The sequence below is a fragment of the Periplaneta americana genome, chromosome 16 (genome assembly GCF_040183065.1).
Source record: "Periplaneta americana isolate PAMFEO1 chromosome 16, P.americana_PAMFEO1_priV1, whole genome shotgun sequence".
Lineage (NCBI taxonomy): Eukaryota > Metazoa > Arthropoda > Insecta > Blattodea > Blattidae > Periplaneta > Periplaneta americana.
This window is the reverse complement of record NC_091132.1, coordinates 19,381,182-19,397,657: the sequence shown is the minus strand read 5'-3', so window position 1 is coordinate 19,397,657 and position 16,476 is coordinate 19,381,182. Positions and strand designations below refer to the sequence as shown.

General features: G+C 39.9%; 1 long non-coding RNA gene across 5 annotated transcripts in view; it reads left to right on the top strand.

Moving 5' to 3' along the window:
* The window catches only part of LOC138716219 (uncharacterized), a 115,526-nt gene that overhangs the window by 79,236 nt on the left and 19,814 nt on the right, over positions 1-16,476 (top strand). For 3 of the 5 annotated variants that reach the window (XR_011336593.1, XR_011336592.1, XR_011336594.1), the window contains 6 exons: positions 2,575-2,828; positions 8,415-8,556; positions 8,717-8,811; positions 9,030-9,126; positions 9,293-9,388; positions 9,792-9,887. This is a non-coding gene — a long non-coding RNA (uncharacterized lncRNA). Of the gene's footprint in view, positions 1-2,574; positions 2,829-8,414; positions 8,557-8,716; positions 8,812-9,029; positions 9,167-9,292; positions 9,389-9,791; positions 9,888-10,687; positions 11,170-16,476 lie in introns of those variants that run through there. The other 2 variants (XR_011336596.1, XR_011336595.1) reach the window with 2 other exon arrangements.

Below are 16,476 nucleotides of genomic sequence, written 5' to 3'. Positions count from 1 at the left end.
GAGAGGGCAGAGGGGACAGAGAGAGCACAGAGGGGACAGGGAGAGCACAGAGAAGACAGAGAGAGGGCAGAGGGGACAGAGAGAGGGCAGAGGGGACAGAGAGAGCACAGAGGGGACAGGGAGAGCACAGAGGGGACAGAGAGAGGGCAGAGGGGACAGAGAGCACAGAGGGGACAGGGAGAGAACAGAGGGGACAGAGAGATGGCAGAGGGGACAGAGAGAGCACAGAGGGGACAGAGAGAGGTCAGAGGGGACAGACAGAGGGGACAGAGAGAGCACAGAGGGGACTGGGAGAGCACAGAGGAGACTGGGAGAGAACAGAGGGGACAGGGAGAGGGCAGAGGGGACAGAGAGAGCACAGAGGGTACAGGGAGAGAACAGAGGGGTCAGAGAGAGGGCAGAGGGGACAGAGAGAGGGCAGAGGGGACAGAGAGAGCACAGAGGAGACTGGGAGAGAACAGAGGGGACAGGGAGAGCACAGAGGAGACTGGGAGAGAACAGAGGGGACAGAGAGAGGGCAGAGGGGACAGATAGAGGACAGAGGAGACTGGGAGAGAACAGAGGGGACATAGAGAGGGCAGAGGGGACAGAGAGAGCACAGCGGAGCCTGGGAGAGAACAGAGGGGACAGAGAGAGGGCAGAGGGGACAGAGAGAGCACAGAGGGGACAGGGAGAGAACAGAGGAGACTGGGAGAGAAAGGGGGGGGGACAGAGAGAGCACAGAGGAGACTGGGAGAGAACAGAGGGGACAGGGAGAGCACAGAGGAGACTGGGAGAGAACAGAGGGGACAGAGAGAGGGCAGAGGGGACAGAGAGTGCACAGAGGGGACTGGGAGAGAACAGACGTGACAGGGAGAGCACAGAGGGGACAGGGAGAGAACAGAGGGGACAGAGAGAGGGCAGAGGGGACAGAGAGAGCACAGAGGGGACAGGGAGAGCACAGAGGGGACAGAGAGACGGCAGAGGGGACAGAGAGAGCACAGAGGGGACAGGGAGAGAACAGAGGGGACAGAGAGAGGGCAGAGGGGACAGAGAGAGGGCAGAGGGGACAGAGAGGGCACAGAGGGGACAGAGAGAGGGCAGAGGGGACAGAGAGAGCACAGAGGGGACAGGGAGAGCACAGAGGGGCAGAGAGAGGGCAGAGGGGACAGAGAGAGCACAGAGGGGACAGGGAGAGAACAGAGGGGACAGAGAGAGGGCAGAGGGGCAGAGAGAGCACAGAGGGGACAGGGAGAGCACAGAGGATACTGGGTGAGAACAGAGGGGACAGAGAGAGGGCAGAGGGGACAGAGAGAGCACGGAGGGGACAGGGAGAGCACAGAGGAGACTGGGAGAGAACAGAGGGGACAGAGAGAGGGCAGAGGGGACAGAGAGAGCACAGAGGGTACAGGGAGAGAACAGAGGGGACAGAGAGAGCACAGAGGGGACAGAGAGAGGGCAGAGGGGACAGAGAGAGCACAGAGGGGACAGGGAGAGCACAGAGGGGCAGAGAGAGAGGGCAGAGGGGACAGAGAGAGCACAGAGGGGACAGGGAGAGAACATAGGGGACAGAGAGAGGGCAGAGGGGCAGAGAGAGCACAGAGGGGACAGGGAGAGCACAGAGGAGGCTGGGAGAGAACAGAGGGGACAGAGAGAGGGCAGAGGGGACAGAGAGAGCACGCAGAGGACAGGGAGAGCACAGAGGAGACTGGGAGAGAACAGAGGGGATAGAGAGAGGGCAGAGGGGACAGAGAGAGCACAGAGGGGACAGGGAGAGAACAGAGGGGACAGAGAGAGCACAGAGGGGACAGGGAGAGCACAGAGGAGACTGGGAGAGAACAGAGGGGTCAGAGAGAGGGCAGAGGGGACAGAGAGAGCACAGAGGAGACTGGGAGAGAGCAGAGGGGACAGGGAGAGCACAGAGGAGACTGGGAGAGAACAGAGGGGACAGAGAGAGGGCAGAGGGGACAGAGAGAGCACAGAGGAGACTGGGAGAGAACAGAGGGGACAGAGAGAGGGGAGAGGGGACAGAGAGAGCACAGAGGAGACTGGGAGAGAACAGAAGGGACAGAGAGAGGGCAGAGGGGACAGAGAGGGCACAGATGAGATTGGGAGAGAACAGAGGGGACAGAGAGTGGGCAGAGGGGACAGAGAGAGCACAGAGGGGACAGGGAGAGAACAGAGGGGACAGAGAGAGGGCAGAGGGGACAGAGAGAGCACAGAGGGGACAGGGAGAGCACAGAGGAGACTGGGAGAGAACAGAGGGGACAGAGAGAGGGCAGAGGGGACAGGGAGAGCACAGAGGAGACTGGGAGAGACAGAGAGAGCACAGAGGGGACAGGGAGAGCACAGAGGAGACTGGGAGAGAACAGAGGGGACAGAGAGAGGGCAGAGGGGACAGAGAGAGAGCACAGAGGGGACAGGAAGGGAACAAAGGGGACAGAAAGGACTGGGAGAGAAGAGAGGGTACTGTTGATGATGTTAGTCTTGTTTTATGCTGATGTGAGAAGGTAATTGTGAAGTCTTGGGGACAGTGCTTGTATTAAAAAGAAACATCACCTTCTACACATTGGAAACGTTTTGTTTGCACTGCAGTGCCAGCACAGTTCAAATCCAGAGCTGTGAACCAAAGCGGCGTGGCGGGAGAAAGACTGATGTTGGTCTGCGAGGCACAGGGTGACTTACCACTGCACGAGGCATGATCGACGTCTCAACCACCGCCATACGCAGATCATGGAGAGACAGACACCGCACAGGGTCACAGCAGAACTGCACCTTGAGTCCTTAACACGTAGAGATGCTGGACCCTACCACTGTTCAGCATCCAATGACTTCAGGCAGGACGAAGGGTGAGTTTCATGCATGATTTACCATTGTCGAAAACAACTGCTGTCCTTGATGTTGCTCTATCGTTTTTATGAAATGGGTGGAAGGAAGGAGTTCCACTAACAGCTGCATTGTTTGAGTTTTAAAGTTTAATAATTGTTAAGTAAACATAATAAATAAATAAAAATTGAAACCCTGTACATTGTTATGGAGTATTTCCTGCGACAGAAAGATATCAGTGCCTGAAATAATGATTATCTTTATAGATGATATTAGTGTTATTATGATGTGCGAAAGTACTAATGACTTTGAAACTGACTGCATGAGTATCTGGTTGAAAGCAAATAAACTCTCGTTCAATATACACTGCCGGTCAGAAGTTTTCGGAATTATTAGAAATTAATTTATATTGAAATACAGAGAAAAGAAATTGGAAGGAAATGTAAAATACTCCTGGTGATTATAGATACGAACCCTGTTCTAATCCAGAGCTTTCAACATTGTAAGGTATCATCTCTTCTTGAGCGTAGTTCATTCCAGTCCATGTGACTGGTTGAAAGCTAACCTTTCAAGAGCGAACTACCGGCATCCATAGGGCGTACATATAGCTAAAATTCTAACTCACATTATTGACAGATTGTAAATGTTACGCTCTGTGTACTATGTTGGAACAGTAAATGTTGCAGAATTGTTACAAATTAATGTATAAAGTATTTTGCTTTATAAAATGATACAATTTATATTTTTCTCTTCGAAAGGAAAAATTTAAAATGGCTTTATCATATAATGAAATTTGAGTGACTAGGTTTCGTTTTCTTACATTTTCTTGTAACTTGGTATTTTTGACAGTACTCTTAGACTAGACATAAAAAAAAAAAAAAAATCCACTTTGTATGATGGTTGAAACTTACCAGAGCAGACAGAGACAATAGTCATGGACCTAGGTGAACTTAAAAAGCAGAGGGCGTGACCATAGTTATCAGAACCAAGAAGAATTTGCAGTGTAATGTAAGTCATAAGAAGAATATCTCTATGTCAGTAGACTGAAGTGAAGCTTAATGTCAATTAGGAAGGAGGAAATAATTTAAATACCGATTGCAAATTATATATATTCCAATAAATATATCCATGTAACCAAACGATTATGAATATAAATAATGTTGTGTTGGCAAATGAATTTTTTTTTTTTTTTAAAGAAACAGATGTCATTAATTTTTTTAATTTCTACTTTTGGCTAAAAGCTAGTATTAAAATGTATAGTTTCCTTCATTCTTCCCCTTTTTTTAAGTAAAAAGTTTGTCGATTGAGTCTATATAAAAGGTAATTCCAAGCATTGTTACGTCAAGAGTAATGAAGTAAGAATTCGTCGACTCACCTTATTGAGTATGTATATGAGTTCAGTAAAGGGTATAGTACTGCAGTTAATAGTTGAATACAAAATGCTATTGAACAGGTAATAGGGAACAGAAGGTTCCCAAGTCAGTTTTTTCTTCCTTCCTTTTTTTTTATAAACATGTGAGAATTGTTGGAAAAGGAAATATGTAGATATATTTGTATTGTAAAGCATTCTGAAATTTGAAAAGTGCAAAAGGGGCTGCTTTGTGTTATTCCTTCCACTTTCTGTACACTCTGGAGTGCTGATGCTTCATTGCTCCTGCTGTGCTTTCATTACATACAGGGTTAGAAGGACGAAGAGGTGAGATGTGGCGGGTGTCAAACATCGAAGACGTGATAGTCACCACATGTCTCTGATATCCGTATTTAATGAGGAGTGAGTGTTCTGCTGAACACACAGTAAAAATTGCAGCTTCTTAGCATGAAATTTGTGGGAGCATATAGAATTTGAATGTGAGTAAATGCAGGAAAATAAAAGTTGGAAATATGACTTTAAAATGTCGATTTTCTGTGACGAAAACCTATTTGTGATTGTGAAATATAAGTGAAACATGAGTTCTGAGAGTGATTATGTTGATAAAATGTGGTGAACGTATAATTGAAAGATGTATATTAATATTTGTTTGCAAAAAAGGGAAATAGTTTTTATAATGGACATAATTTCACCCAGCTCTTCCTTAAAGGGGAGGATGTGGGCAATATTATATGAGAAATAGCGTGTTAAAAGTTTAGTCCACGTAGAAGTTGTGTTTAGTATTTAAATGCCAAAAGACACAAATAAGGTTTTGTGGTAGACTTGAAAGTTATTTTACCGAAATGTTAAATTTTCTTAAATCATATTGTGATTACAGTCATGCTATTTCGCACACAAGTTAATGTAAGCGAGATGTATCAATTTATGCAAGGACATTTTAATAGCTTAGAAGTAATTTTGTATTTGTCACTACAATATTTTGTCATATATTTTGCCGACTATTTTCGCGTTATTTTATTGTCTAGTTTCTCTTCCATTTTCTCTCTATCTGTCTTGTATTTTGTCATCAATTTTGTGCGATATGTCCCAGAGTATTTTGTCTCTTTTGTGTTCTGGTTTCCCGTCTATTTTGTCCTTTATTTTGCAGTGTATTTTTTGTGCATTTTCTTTCTATTTCCTCTTTATATATTCCTTTGTTATCTCCTGTTTTGCATTCATTTCTCCTGTAATACCCCCTTTATGTACTGTCTATCTATTTTTCCTTGAATATCTGCTTTATTTTGTTGTTAATGTCCCCTCTACTTTCTCTTGTATTATGTGCTGTATTTTCCAGTGTCTCCTTTATTATCCCCTCTAGTTTCCATGCTATTTTTCCGATCTATTTCCTCCTCTATTGTTGCTCTTTTGCCAATATTTTGTCCTCTGTGTTTTCCCTGTAATTTTCAATTGTTTTGTCTATAATTTCTAATTTTTCCTCTCTATTTACTCCTGTATTTTGGGACGTATTTTCTGCTCTATTTTCTCCTTTATTTGCCTAATGTTTTCATCTCTATTTTGTCTGCATTTTGTTCTCTATTTTTGCATCTATTTTCAACTCTATTTTCTTCGCTATTTTGTTTTATAATATCTTGTCTATTCTTTGCTTTACTTTGTTATCTCTTTGGCTGTACTTTCCTCTCTTTTTCACCTCTATTTTGTGTGTATTAACCCTTTACTTGTCTATTTTCTCCTTTATTTTCTTCTCCATTTTGTCCTCTATTGTACCCTGTATATTCTCCTCTATTACTGCATCTTTTCTCTCCATTATTGCTATGTGTTCTGCTTTATTATTCCGTCTATTTTGTGCTCAAATTTCTATCTACTTTGTATTCTTCTTCCATTTTCCGTCTATTTTCTCTCTATTTTCCCTCTTATTTTCTCCACTATTATTATCCTCTCTGTTATCTCTCTCTCTCTTATCTCTCGCAAGAGGAAATAGAAGGAAAATAGATGACAAGGTACAGAGGAAAAGAGAGGGGTAATAGGGGAGAAAATGGAGAGGAAATTAGAGGATAAATAGAGGCGGAAATAGAAAGAAAATGAGGGCAAAATACACTGGAACATAGAGGATGTAGAGGGAAAATACAGAGAGAACGTAGAGGAGCAAATGAAGAGAAAATAGAGAGAAAGTATAAGGGAAAAATAGAGAGGAGATTAGAGGAAAGAATAGAAAAATAGAGGGAATAATAGAGGAGAGAAGTGAAGAGGTATAATAGACGAAAAATAGGGGGATAGTAAAGGAGAAAGTGGAGGGGATAATATAAGAAAAGTGACAAATAGGGAGAAACGTAGAGGAAAAAATAGAGGGGAACATAAATGGGATAATAGAGGAGAAAATATAGGGGATACTAGAGTGAACAAAATAGAGGAGGAAATACAAGGCAAATTAGAGGGAGTACTGTAATAGAGAAGAAAATAGAGGATGAAATGAAGGATAATATAGAGATGGAAAAGAGAGGAGAAAATAGGTGGATATTAAGAGAAAAGAAATGGGAAATATAGAGGAGAAAATGGATACGAAAATAGAAGGGATAATAGGATGAATATAAAAGTGTACATGAGAAAATAGAGGGTATAATAGAGAGAATATACAGGAGAAAATAGAAGGGAATATAGAGGAGGAAATGGAAAGGAAATTAGAGGGATAATAGAGGAGGGAAAAGAAGAAAATTGAGGATAATATAGAGGGGAAAATGGAGGGGAATAGATAGAAGAAAATAGATCGAAATAGAGAGAAAAGAGAGAAACAATAGACGAGAAAAGGTAGGAGAAAATAGAGTGGAAAATATATGGGATAATAGAAGTGGAAAGGGAGGGAGGGAGGGAGAGTAGAGAAAAAATGGAGGGATAATAGATGAGGAAATGAAGTAGAAAATAGATGGGATAATAAAGGAGAATGTAGATGGGCAAATTGAGAGAAGAGAGAATAGATGGGGAAATGCAGGGGAAAATAGAGGACAAATAGATCGATATAGAGAGAAAATGTATGAGTGAGAAAATAGAGGGAATAATAGATGGAAAAGAGAGAAGGAAAAGGAGGCGAAGGTGAAGTAGATAATAGAGGGAAAGTAGAGGGGGGAAACATAGAGGAGAAAGCAGAGGGATAATAGAGGGATAATGAAGAGGAAAACAGGGGAGAAAATAGAGAGGATAATAGAGCGGGCAGTAGAGGAGAAAATAGGGGGATAATGAAGTATAAAGTAGAGGGAATTGTATTGGAGGAGAAAATAGGAGAGATATAGAGAAGAGACAACGGAGGAGAATATAGGGGTATAATAATGTAGAAAATAGAGTGTAATAGAGCTGAAAATTGAGGGAAAATAGAGAGAGAATGGAGAGAATAATAGAGTTGAAAATAAAAGCGAAAATACATGGAAAGTAGAGGCGATAATAGTAGAGTAGAAAATAGAGGGTATAATTAATACCGACAGTGTGTGTGTGTTTTTTTTTTTTTTTATAGTTTAAATTTTATTAATTTTATATTGTGCGCCATGGAATTAAATATGGACTCCGATGGTTCGTTTGTTCGCGAGACGGCGTCTCGAAGAGTCCGAGATGACGAGCCAATGTTGCCAACTGAGCTAGTTTGTGAAATATTGAATTTTTTTTTTCCAACAACTTGTTTTGTCTTTTATATTGCTGAAATAGGGATTTAGAAACTTTTGACGCTAGGAAATAATGGTTCCTATATTGATAATAAGGAATGAGACGAATTTTGAAGTACTGTTTAGGAATTTTTGGTGATACGTGTGTTGGCAATAATGAAATGCAGGGCATTGAGTGCAACGTGAAAATGGCTGACTTTTGTGAAGTGCGTAAATTTATCGTGCTGTGTTTTTTGGAATACAAAATGGATATAAGTATACCAGGTAAGAATATTTGGGAAAATTTTGGACTGTGAGAGTTATAAATGAGTTAGAGGTACTTGAGAAACCGTTGAATAAAGTTGAGCGAATGTATGTAGGCGTAGATGCGAAGTAGCTGTAGGTAATTCGTATGGAGGTTTCTGGAACAATGGGTTGTAATGTAATATTGATAAATGTATCGTAATTTCGCGACGATAACGTATAATTTAATTATTTGATGTGTAGGTGACGTATAATTTAATTATATGATGTGTAGGTCTACTGGTCTATGCAGTTCCTGTATCTTGAGGTTTCATAGGTTACCGAAGATTTAAACGACTTTTGTCATGTTTCAGGATATTTTGGGGCAGTTTGAGAGTAGGTGTTTGATTCTGTGGAGTGACACAGAAGATGAGAAGATGGTAATGAAGCTGCACTGTGAGAAGAGATGGAAGGCAACTGAGGAGCAAATTGCAGTGACGATACATGCATAAAGTGGTAAATATTGATTACAAACCAATGTCGATATTTAAACACAGTAAATTAGGAGTAAGAAGGTGTGCATGTTCTATTATCAGTGCATATGTTGCTGTTTCATAGGTTGTGGAAAATGTGAGGCACTTGTGAAGAAATGTGATTGTCAAATGTTGTATTGCAGGGTATTTTGGGGCAGTTGCGGAGAGGATGCAGCTGTGGGACAGGAGATGAGAGACAACTGTGGATGAAATACAGTCAGGAAACATGAATAAACTGGTAAATATGAATTTGTAACTGGTGTAGATATTGAGACACAGTAAATTAGCAGTAATAATAAAACAGTCACAGCATACAGTTGAAAAGTTAAAATTGTGTGGACTTAGGTTTCTGAAGATATGCATGTTCTGTTATCAGTGCATATGTTGCTGTTTCATAGTTTGCGGAAAATGTAAGCCTCTTGTAAAGAGATGTGATTGTTATGTGTCCTGTTGCAGGGTATTTTGGGGGCGGTTGTGGTCTGGAGGCGGCTCTGGGGCAGGAGATGGGAGACAGCTGTGGATCAAATAGCAGTCGGGAAATATGCATAAACTGGTAAACATGGATTACTAGCTAGTGTCGATATTGAAACACAGTAATTTAGCATAGACAGTGGATGTAGGTTTCTGAAGATTTGTATGTTGTATTAACAGTGTAGCTGTTTCATAGGTTGCGGAAAATGTAAGGCACTTGTAAAGAAATGTGATGTGTCGTGTTGCAGGGTATTTTGGGGCCGTTGTGGACTGGAGGTGGCTCTGGTACAGGAGACGGGAGACAGGTGTGGTTGAGATACCAGTCGGAAAATGTGCATAAACTGGTAAATATGAATTACTAATTAGTGTCTATATTGAAATATAGTAGTAATAATACAAAGACTAGGGTTAAGAATGAAATTTTGTGTATTTAGCTTTATGAAAAATATTATGTTTTATTTAACGACGCTCGCAACTGCAGAGGTTATATCAGCGTTGTCAGATGTGCTGGAATTTTGTCCCGCAGGAGTTGTTTTACATGCCAGTAAATCTACTGACATGAGGCTGTACTTAAATGCTATCGACCTGGCCGGGGATCGAACCCGCAACCTTGGGCATAGAAGGCCAGCAGCTTTGTGAAGATTTGCATGTTGTATTGACAGTGGAGTTTGCATATGTTGCTGTTGATACGTAGTGGAAAATGTAAGCACTTGTAAAGAAATGTGATTGTCATGTTTCTTGTTGCAGGGTTGTTGGGGGCAGTTGCAGACTGGAAAAGGCTCTGGGACAGGAGGTGGGAGATAGCTGTGGATGAAATACCGGTCAGGAAACATGCATAAACTGGTAAATTTGAATTACTAAGTAGTATTAAAGTGTCGTAGAACTTGTATTTGGATTATAGATTCTATGTACAGCGTGAAAAGGATACGACTACATTAATTTGGAGAATAGAGTGTTTAGGTTGCAAGTGACCCTAAAGTCAAATGTCTTTTTGATATTTGAATAGGCGTAATGGTTGTGTAAAGTTTGAATGCCATGTATGGTAAAACTATTGAGTATTAAGGCAAGATAGGAATGCAAAGGAACCGAAAAATTATTGGGCATTGGCATAAACGTAATACGGTGAACGCCAGTAGGGGAAGTTATCCCCACCCGCGCCGCTTGGCACCTCGCTCGCATTCTCTCTCTCTCTACTATCTGTCCTGCTTCGATGGATCACTGCCTACCACATTGTAATACGTACTAACAGGGACGCATTAGACACCTACCACAATGTAATAAGTACAATCGATGGATCACTGCCTACCACAATGTAATAGGCATTAGACAACAGTCCACCACATGTACTAACACAACACAACACAATACAATACAATACACTCGTAATGACTAGCAAGAAGTCCATGCTCAGCCCACCACATGTACTAACACAACACAAACAAGAAAAGTGGGCATTAGACAACAGCATAAAAAAACCAAAGGGAAAAACGTAATATGACAACACAGCCCACCACATGTACTAACACAACACAAACAATGTAATGTGGTTTTTTCATTGAACAACACTCACCTGTTAACTTTGCAGTGCCCCACTGTCCAATGCACACCATCAGTTCGGCGCTAATTTCATATTTTTCCCACAGGTTGGACACTGGTAATGACTAGCAAGTAGTCCATGCTCCTCACAGTACCTTACCGTATCCGCCTTCAAATTCTCCCTGGACAATTTGGGGAAGAAGTACACGTCTTCGGTATGGCTCATCACAACACGTGGTTCTGTCTGTACACGAAGCTGGACACGGACACAATGGAGCTCTACCAGCGAGCGTTAACACTTATGCCACCCCTGCAATCAACCCCTACCAAGTTACATTCACAAGCCCGCCACTTCTACCCTCGGTCATTGTCCCCAGCGCCATTCTTCTGCAATACGTTATGGCAGTTCCCTTAAACATAAATACATTCATTTTCCCTTCTATCCCCAACTCGCCTCGGTAGCCGAGAGGTCTAAAGCGTGACCAAAAAGCGTGCGTTTAGCGTTTAGTTACGAACTTACTTGGATCGAACCTTACCCTCTGCGAAGTCATAAGAAAAAAAAAAAGAGAGAGAGAGGGAGGGAGGGAGGGAGATAGGACGAACTCCCTCTTTTGGTTCATAGATGTCGCATCTTTTTGTTCCACTTTCCTACACTAGATGTCACCCCACCCTAAACCCCTGTTTCCACTCTTTCCCGCTAGAGTGTGTGGTGAGCTTGTAGGGGAAAAGTGGAAAGGGGTTGTGGGCGGAGCTTAGCGTTCGCCTTATTACGTTTTTCCCCAATTATTGCTTTGACATTTGTTGGAAAGATACTTGATTAGTGTAGAAACGTACAAAATAAACTTATTAAAAAATGCATTTACAGTGTTATGAAAGTTTGAGGGATATTTTGCATCGCTGCACTTTAGGATTGTTTGGCAAGTATATGCTGAAAGTATGGTTATGTTGATAAATATGTATTCCCTTGTGTCGGTTACACATGTCATAGCTGTGGATTGGATTTAAGAAATGTTGATTTAAAATCGTAAAAGAAAACTTGACAGCTGACTAGTTATGGATACTGTTGATTTTAGAATTTGGCTGCTGACTTGAATATGTTTAGTTAATATGGAACTGTGTTATGGTACAGTTGAAATGCATGTGCCTGCATACAATTGTAAGACTGGGTGCACACAGAATCAGACGTGGCGTGACGCGACATTTTGTCTCGTGGTACTTGTCTCCCATTGATTTCTTATGATGTGGTGCACACATAATCAGACGCGGCTCGACTGTCGCGAGCAGACACGAAGAGACAACGTCGAGTGACTGCTAGAAGTTTGTTGCGAGGAGATTGTCTGATAGCTGCAGTATACTGTGCATGCGTTAGTAGTGGCTATGATTGCACACTTTCATTATCTACAAAAAATACTATTGTTGTGTAGTGCACATTATTCATAATGGAGCTCGATGCGGATAAATTAGTTGATTTAGTACAGGAAAGTTACATTCTGTACAATCTTTGAAACAATATCACGAGAATAATGTGGTTTCTGAAAATATGTGAAAAATTGCAAATGAGATGAAAGAACCAGGTGAATAATAATAATTTATAATAATAACATTGCGTAACAAATGTTAACATTTTTTTTTGCGCTAGGCATGTGCTATATGTTTTCTATATAATTTGAGCTTCCTGAATACGAATATGACAATGAAAACAGTTGTTGGTTACGGTTTTTGAGAAATTTTGGAATTTATATCTATTCAAAATATTGTTTTATATAATGACAATAAGGGTAAATAGGCCTATTCACTGTTCAGAAGATTACAGCTTTCTTTTTCTGCATTTTCTTTTACACTGGACATCAGGTACATCACGAGCTAAAGTCCAACAATAGTCTGCTAGCATATTGGTACACCATTGTCCTTGGTGTCTTTTTTCCATAGTTGAAATTTTTTGATGGAAGTGTTCATCATGCTCATCACTGAAATCGCACAATTCTCGGGAAAAAAAAAAGTCAAGATGTGAGTGAAGGAAGTGAATTTTCAGGGAAATCTTACAACCCCTAGTTTAATACGCCAACAATAAATTTTTCACTAGTTATTCATAGTTGTCACTTCTACAGTTATCCAGAAAATTAATTCAACCTCCTTGAATGCAATCCAGATGCTGTCTCTTTTCCTTCCAGCAAAGATGCGAAGTGATTGTCAATTATTTGTCTAATTTGTGGTCCATTGAGAATTCCCTCTTTTATTTTTGAATCACTAATAGCAGGAAATGTTAAGGAATGCGTGCTGGTCCGAGTCCTCATGGGGGAAGAAATTTTGTCATGAAATTTCGGCCAGTGTATAGGACAGGTGCCCACCTAGCATCGTGATGCACTTGGGGAGCTACGATAGGTAGCGAAAGCCGGTTACGAAAGCCAGATATAACGACTGGGGGGATCATCGTGCTAACCACACGATACCTCCATTCTAGTTGGATGATCGTCCATCTCTGTTTTGGCATGTGGACGTGAGGCCAGGGGCCTGTTTCATAAACACAGTAATAATATTAAGTAATAGCATTACAGTCATGAAAATAATTTCATTAACCGACTAAATTCTGTTTCATAAACGTTTTGCACGAGTCATAAAATACGTACAGTAATATTATTAATTTCTTAATGAGCGCATTCTATTACACTTCGGTTGCGAATGGTTATGCATGGTAAACAGTGGTTATAGTGTGTTTGTATTGTTTGCAGCCAGATGATTTGAGGTTAAGGCTGACAAACATAACCTAGTTGGTCTGCACTCTACAGCTATTTATATTATCCTCTCTGTTAACAGTTGTTGAATGAAATAAGTTTTGAAGTACTATGTTTAATAGCAACAACAGAGGAAATCGTAATATGTGTAAAGGTTTGGGAGACAATTTATTTCAGATAAGATTGTAAATCATTGCAACTCGAAGTTATTGTTTCTGTTACCGGTATTTGATTCAGTTGATTTACGAGTAAAAGAAACAATATGATAAATCTAAAATATTGTGAATATATATTTATCATTCCTAATTGTTCACGTCTCTGTTGTTGTAAAGTATGCAACTCCAAAAACAGTGTATCAGTGTACAGTGATAGAAGCGTGTGTGTCTAAAACTTGCACGCTCGTTATCTAAAGAAGTACCGTATGAAAATGTTAAGCAGTGAAAACTTTTGATGATAATATTGTAGCAGCCTTACGGACAGTGTTAACAACAGGGTTAGTGGACCCTATAAAGCGTCTTATGCAAGATATTTCAAGTTCCGTTATACTTCGGAATACTGCGCAAGTACTTACATAAAAAAAAAGCTTAAAAAATTATTGGTGGAAGAGTAAATAAATACAAATGCAATAACGACATACGTACTTACGTGATGAAGTTCCTAGAAAATATCGTATTTGAGTTTGAATGTGTGGATGTTGTAGAAGATTAATGTTATGACGAAATTAATAAAAATACTGAAATTGTCTTAATGGGTTTTTATTGCTGATTATGTTGTAAGTAGTATTTTCAAGAAGTTACCTGACTATACAAAATTCAAATATGTTCTAATTAGAGATTGTGATGTGGAATTGTAGATACGGTACCTATAAATCTCGTAAGTTAATTTTGGTTTATCAATAGGGGTGGTTTAAAGTAGTTCATGTATTTTGTAATAGATCCACTTGTTGATATATATCTGCACAAGATCTTGGCTCATCAAGATCTTCACAATGTTAATTAGTCAAGAGTACCTATATAGATCCAGGTTGTCACAAGTATACATTGAAAAAACATTTCAATAGGTACAGAAAATGTTAATATTACTGTATTTTGTGATGTAAATGTCCCATAGGCATATATTTCTGAACAATTATTATAATAAAAAAAAAATGACGAGAAAGGAGGGGAAAAACGTTAAGTTCAGTCATTGAAATAACATAAAATAATGTAAATTATACAGTAATTACTTTCTAACAGTCCTATACTGTAATTTAATTTAATTTAGGTTTGACCCTTTCCAATTGTTCCTCTTTTACAATTAGATAAGATAGCTTTCAATTTCAGCATGGTCCATCTACATTGGCGTGTATGACAATTTGTAAGTATGGAGAGGAACTTGGTTAGTCATTCATATTGTCTCAGATGCTTTTTAAAATGGGGAAAAGACGTGAAAATAACTTGAAGAAACAGAGAGTTCCCTCCCCCCCCCCCCCCCCTACGGATTGAAAGGTCAACTATTTGAAGGTTTTCACCAACAGTAACAAAAAACTCTAAGAAAGAAGCTTGGATGGAATTGTGGGATTTTGCTGTGGCTTGGTAACGAGTGATAAAGATTATGTATGTAACGCAACATGGCCAAACATGAGAACCAGAACTGTGTTAAGTACGTAATATTTTTCTTTGTCTACAATTGTATTTGTCTGTTTTAATTTAATTCCATGCATGTCTGATACACAATGATATTGTCCACCACTACCCAACCAATGCAGAGCAATTTGTAGCTGTTGCTGAGAAGTTAATGCTTTATTCCTTTCTGTGGGATGTTCTAACAAGTTATCAATTCTTTGACGGACATATCCAAATGTTTCAAAATTTAAGTGAAACATTTCATTATATTCGTAACTTTCTTGCACGGTTGTAGGATATTCGTTGTCAAAAATTTCTTGGACGTCTGACAAATACTCCCTCTTCGTCACTATTTGAGTCAGAATTATCCATTTCAAATGTTTTCACAGTTTTATCTTCAAAATCTAACCCTACATTGGCATTTACTTTTTACAAATTATTAAACTATTACTTAAAATACAGTCATGGAACTAAGGTTCATATTATTAATAAATTTAATTATCTTTGCTGCTTTATGAAACAGTTTAGTAATTTTATTATTTATTTTAGTAATATTATGAGCATTTACAGTAATAAATAATATTATTAACTATTACTTTTATGAAACAGAACAGTAATAATATTACCTAATGCTATTACCTTTTTAGTAATGGTATTAAATTATTACTTTTATGAAATAGGGCCCAGCAGCCGGCTGGTCGGTCTGGGGTCTTCACGGGTGTAGCGCCACGGATTATTAATAGCAGGAAATTTTTCCTGGATATTTTTAAATGCTCAGTTTTATAATTTATCCCTTTAACAAAATTCTTTATTAACCCTAAGTTATTGTGTAAAAGGGGTAAAATTACTTTGCTTTGAGGTACAAGGGGTTGATGTATAATTCTTCCTTGGCTCTAGTGATTATCGTTTTATTTTATAATGCTTATCTTGAGCACGAGTCCACACCTGTGGAGTAACGGTCAGTGTGTCTGGCCGCGAAACCAGGTGGCCCGGGTTCGAATCCCGGTTGGGGCAAGTTACCTGGTGAGGTTTTTTCCGGGGTTTTCCCTCAACGAAATACGAGCAAATGCAGGGTAACTTTTGGTGCTGGACCCTGGAGTCATTTCACCGGCATTATCACCTTAATTTCATTCAGATGCTAAATAACCTAGATGCTGATACAGCGTCGTAAAATAACCCAATAAAATAAAATATCTCGAGCGTGACTGTCCAATTTGTACAGAAAGCAGCAAAATTTTGTGTAGCCTAATTGCATTCCAAAAGGCAATGCTACAACCTTTAAATCCACTCGTATAAACCATTCGTACTTTGCATATAATTAAAGCACACTTTAAAGAAATACACGTCTTACACAGAATATTAACACCAGAGAAATATCCTGGTAAACTGAAGTGTTTTCATATGGCGAACCTGTTTCTTCCCCTCCAAATGGAACCGAAGAGGGCAATGAAACAATTTCCACTTCTAGAAGTGGTTTTGACATGGTGATATATTGCAAAATATAAACTACAGTAATGTAATTGAAGCTCACCGTGAAAGAAATGCACATCTCAAGTAAAA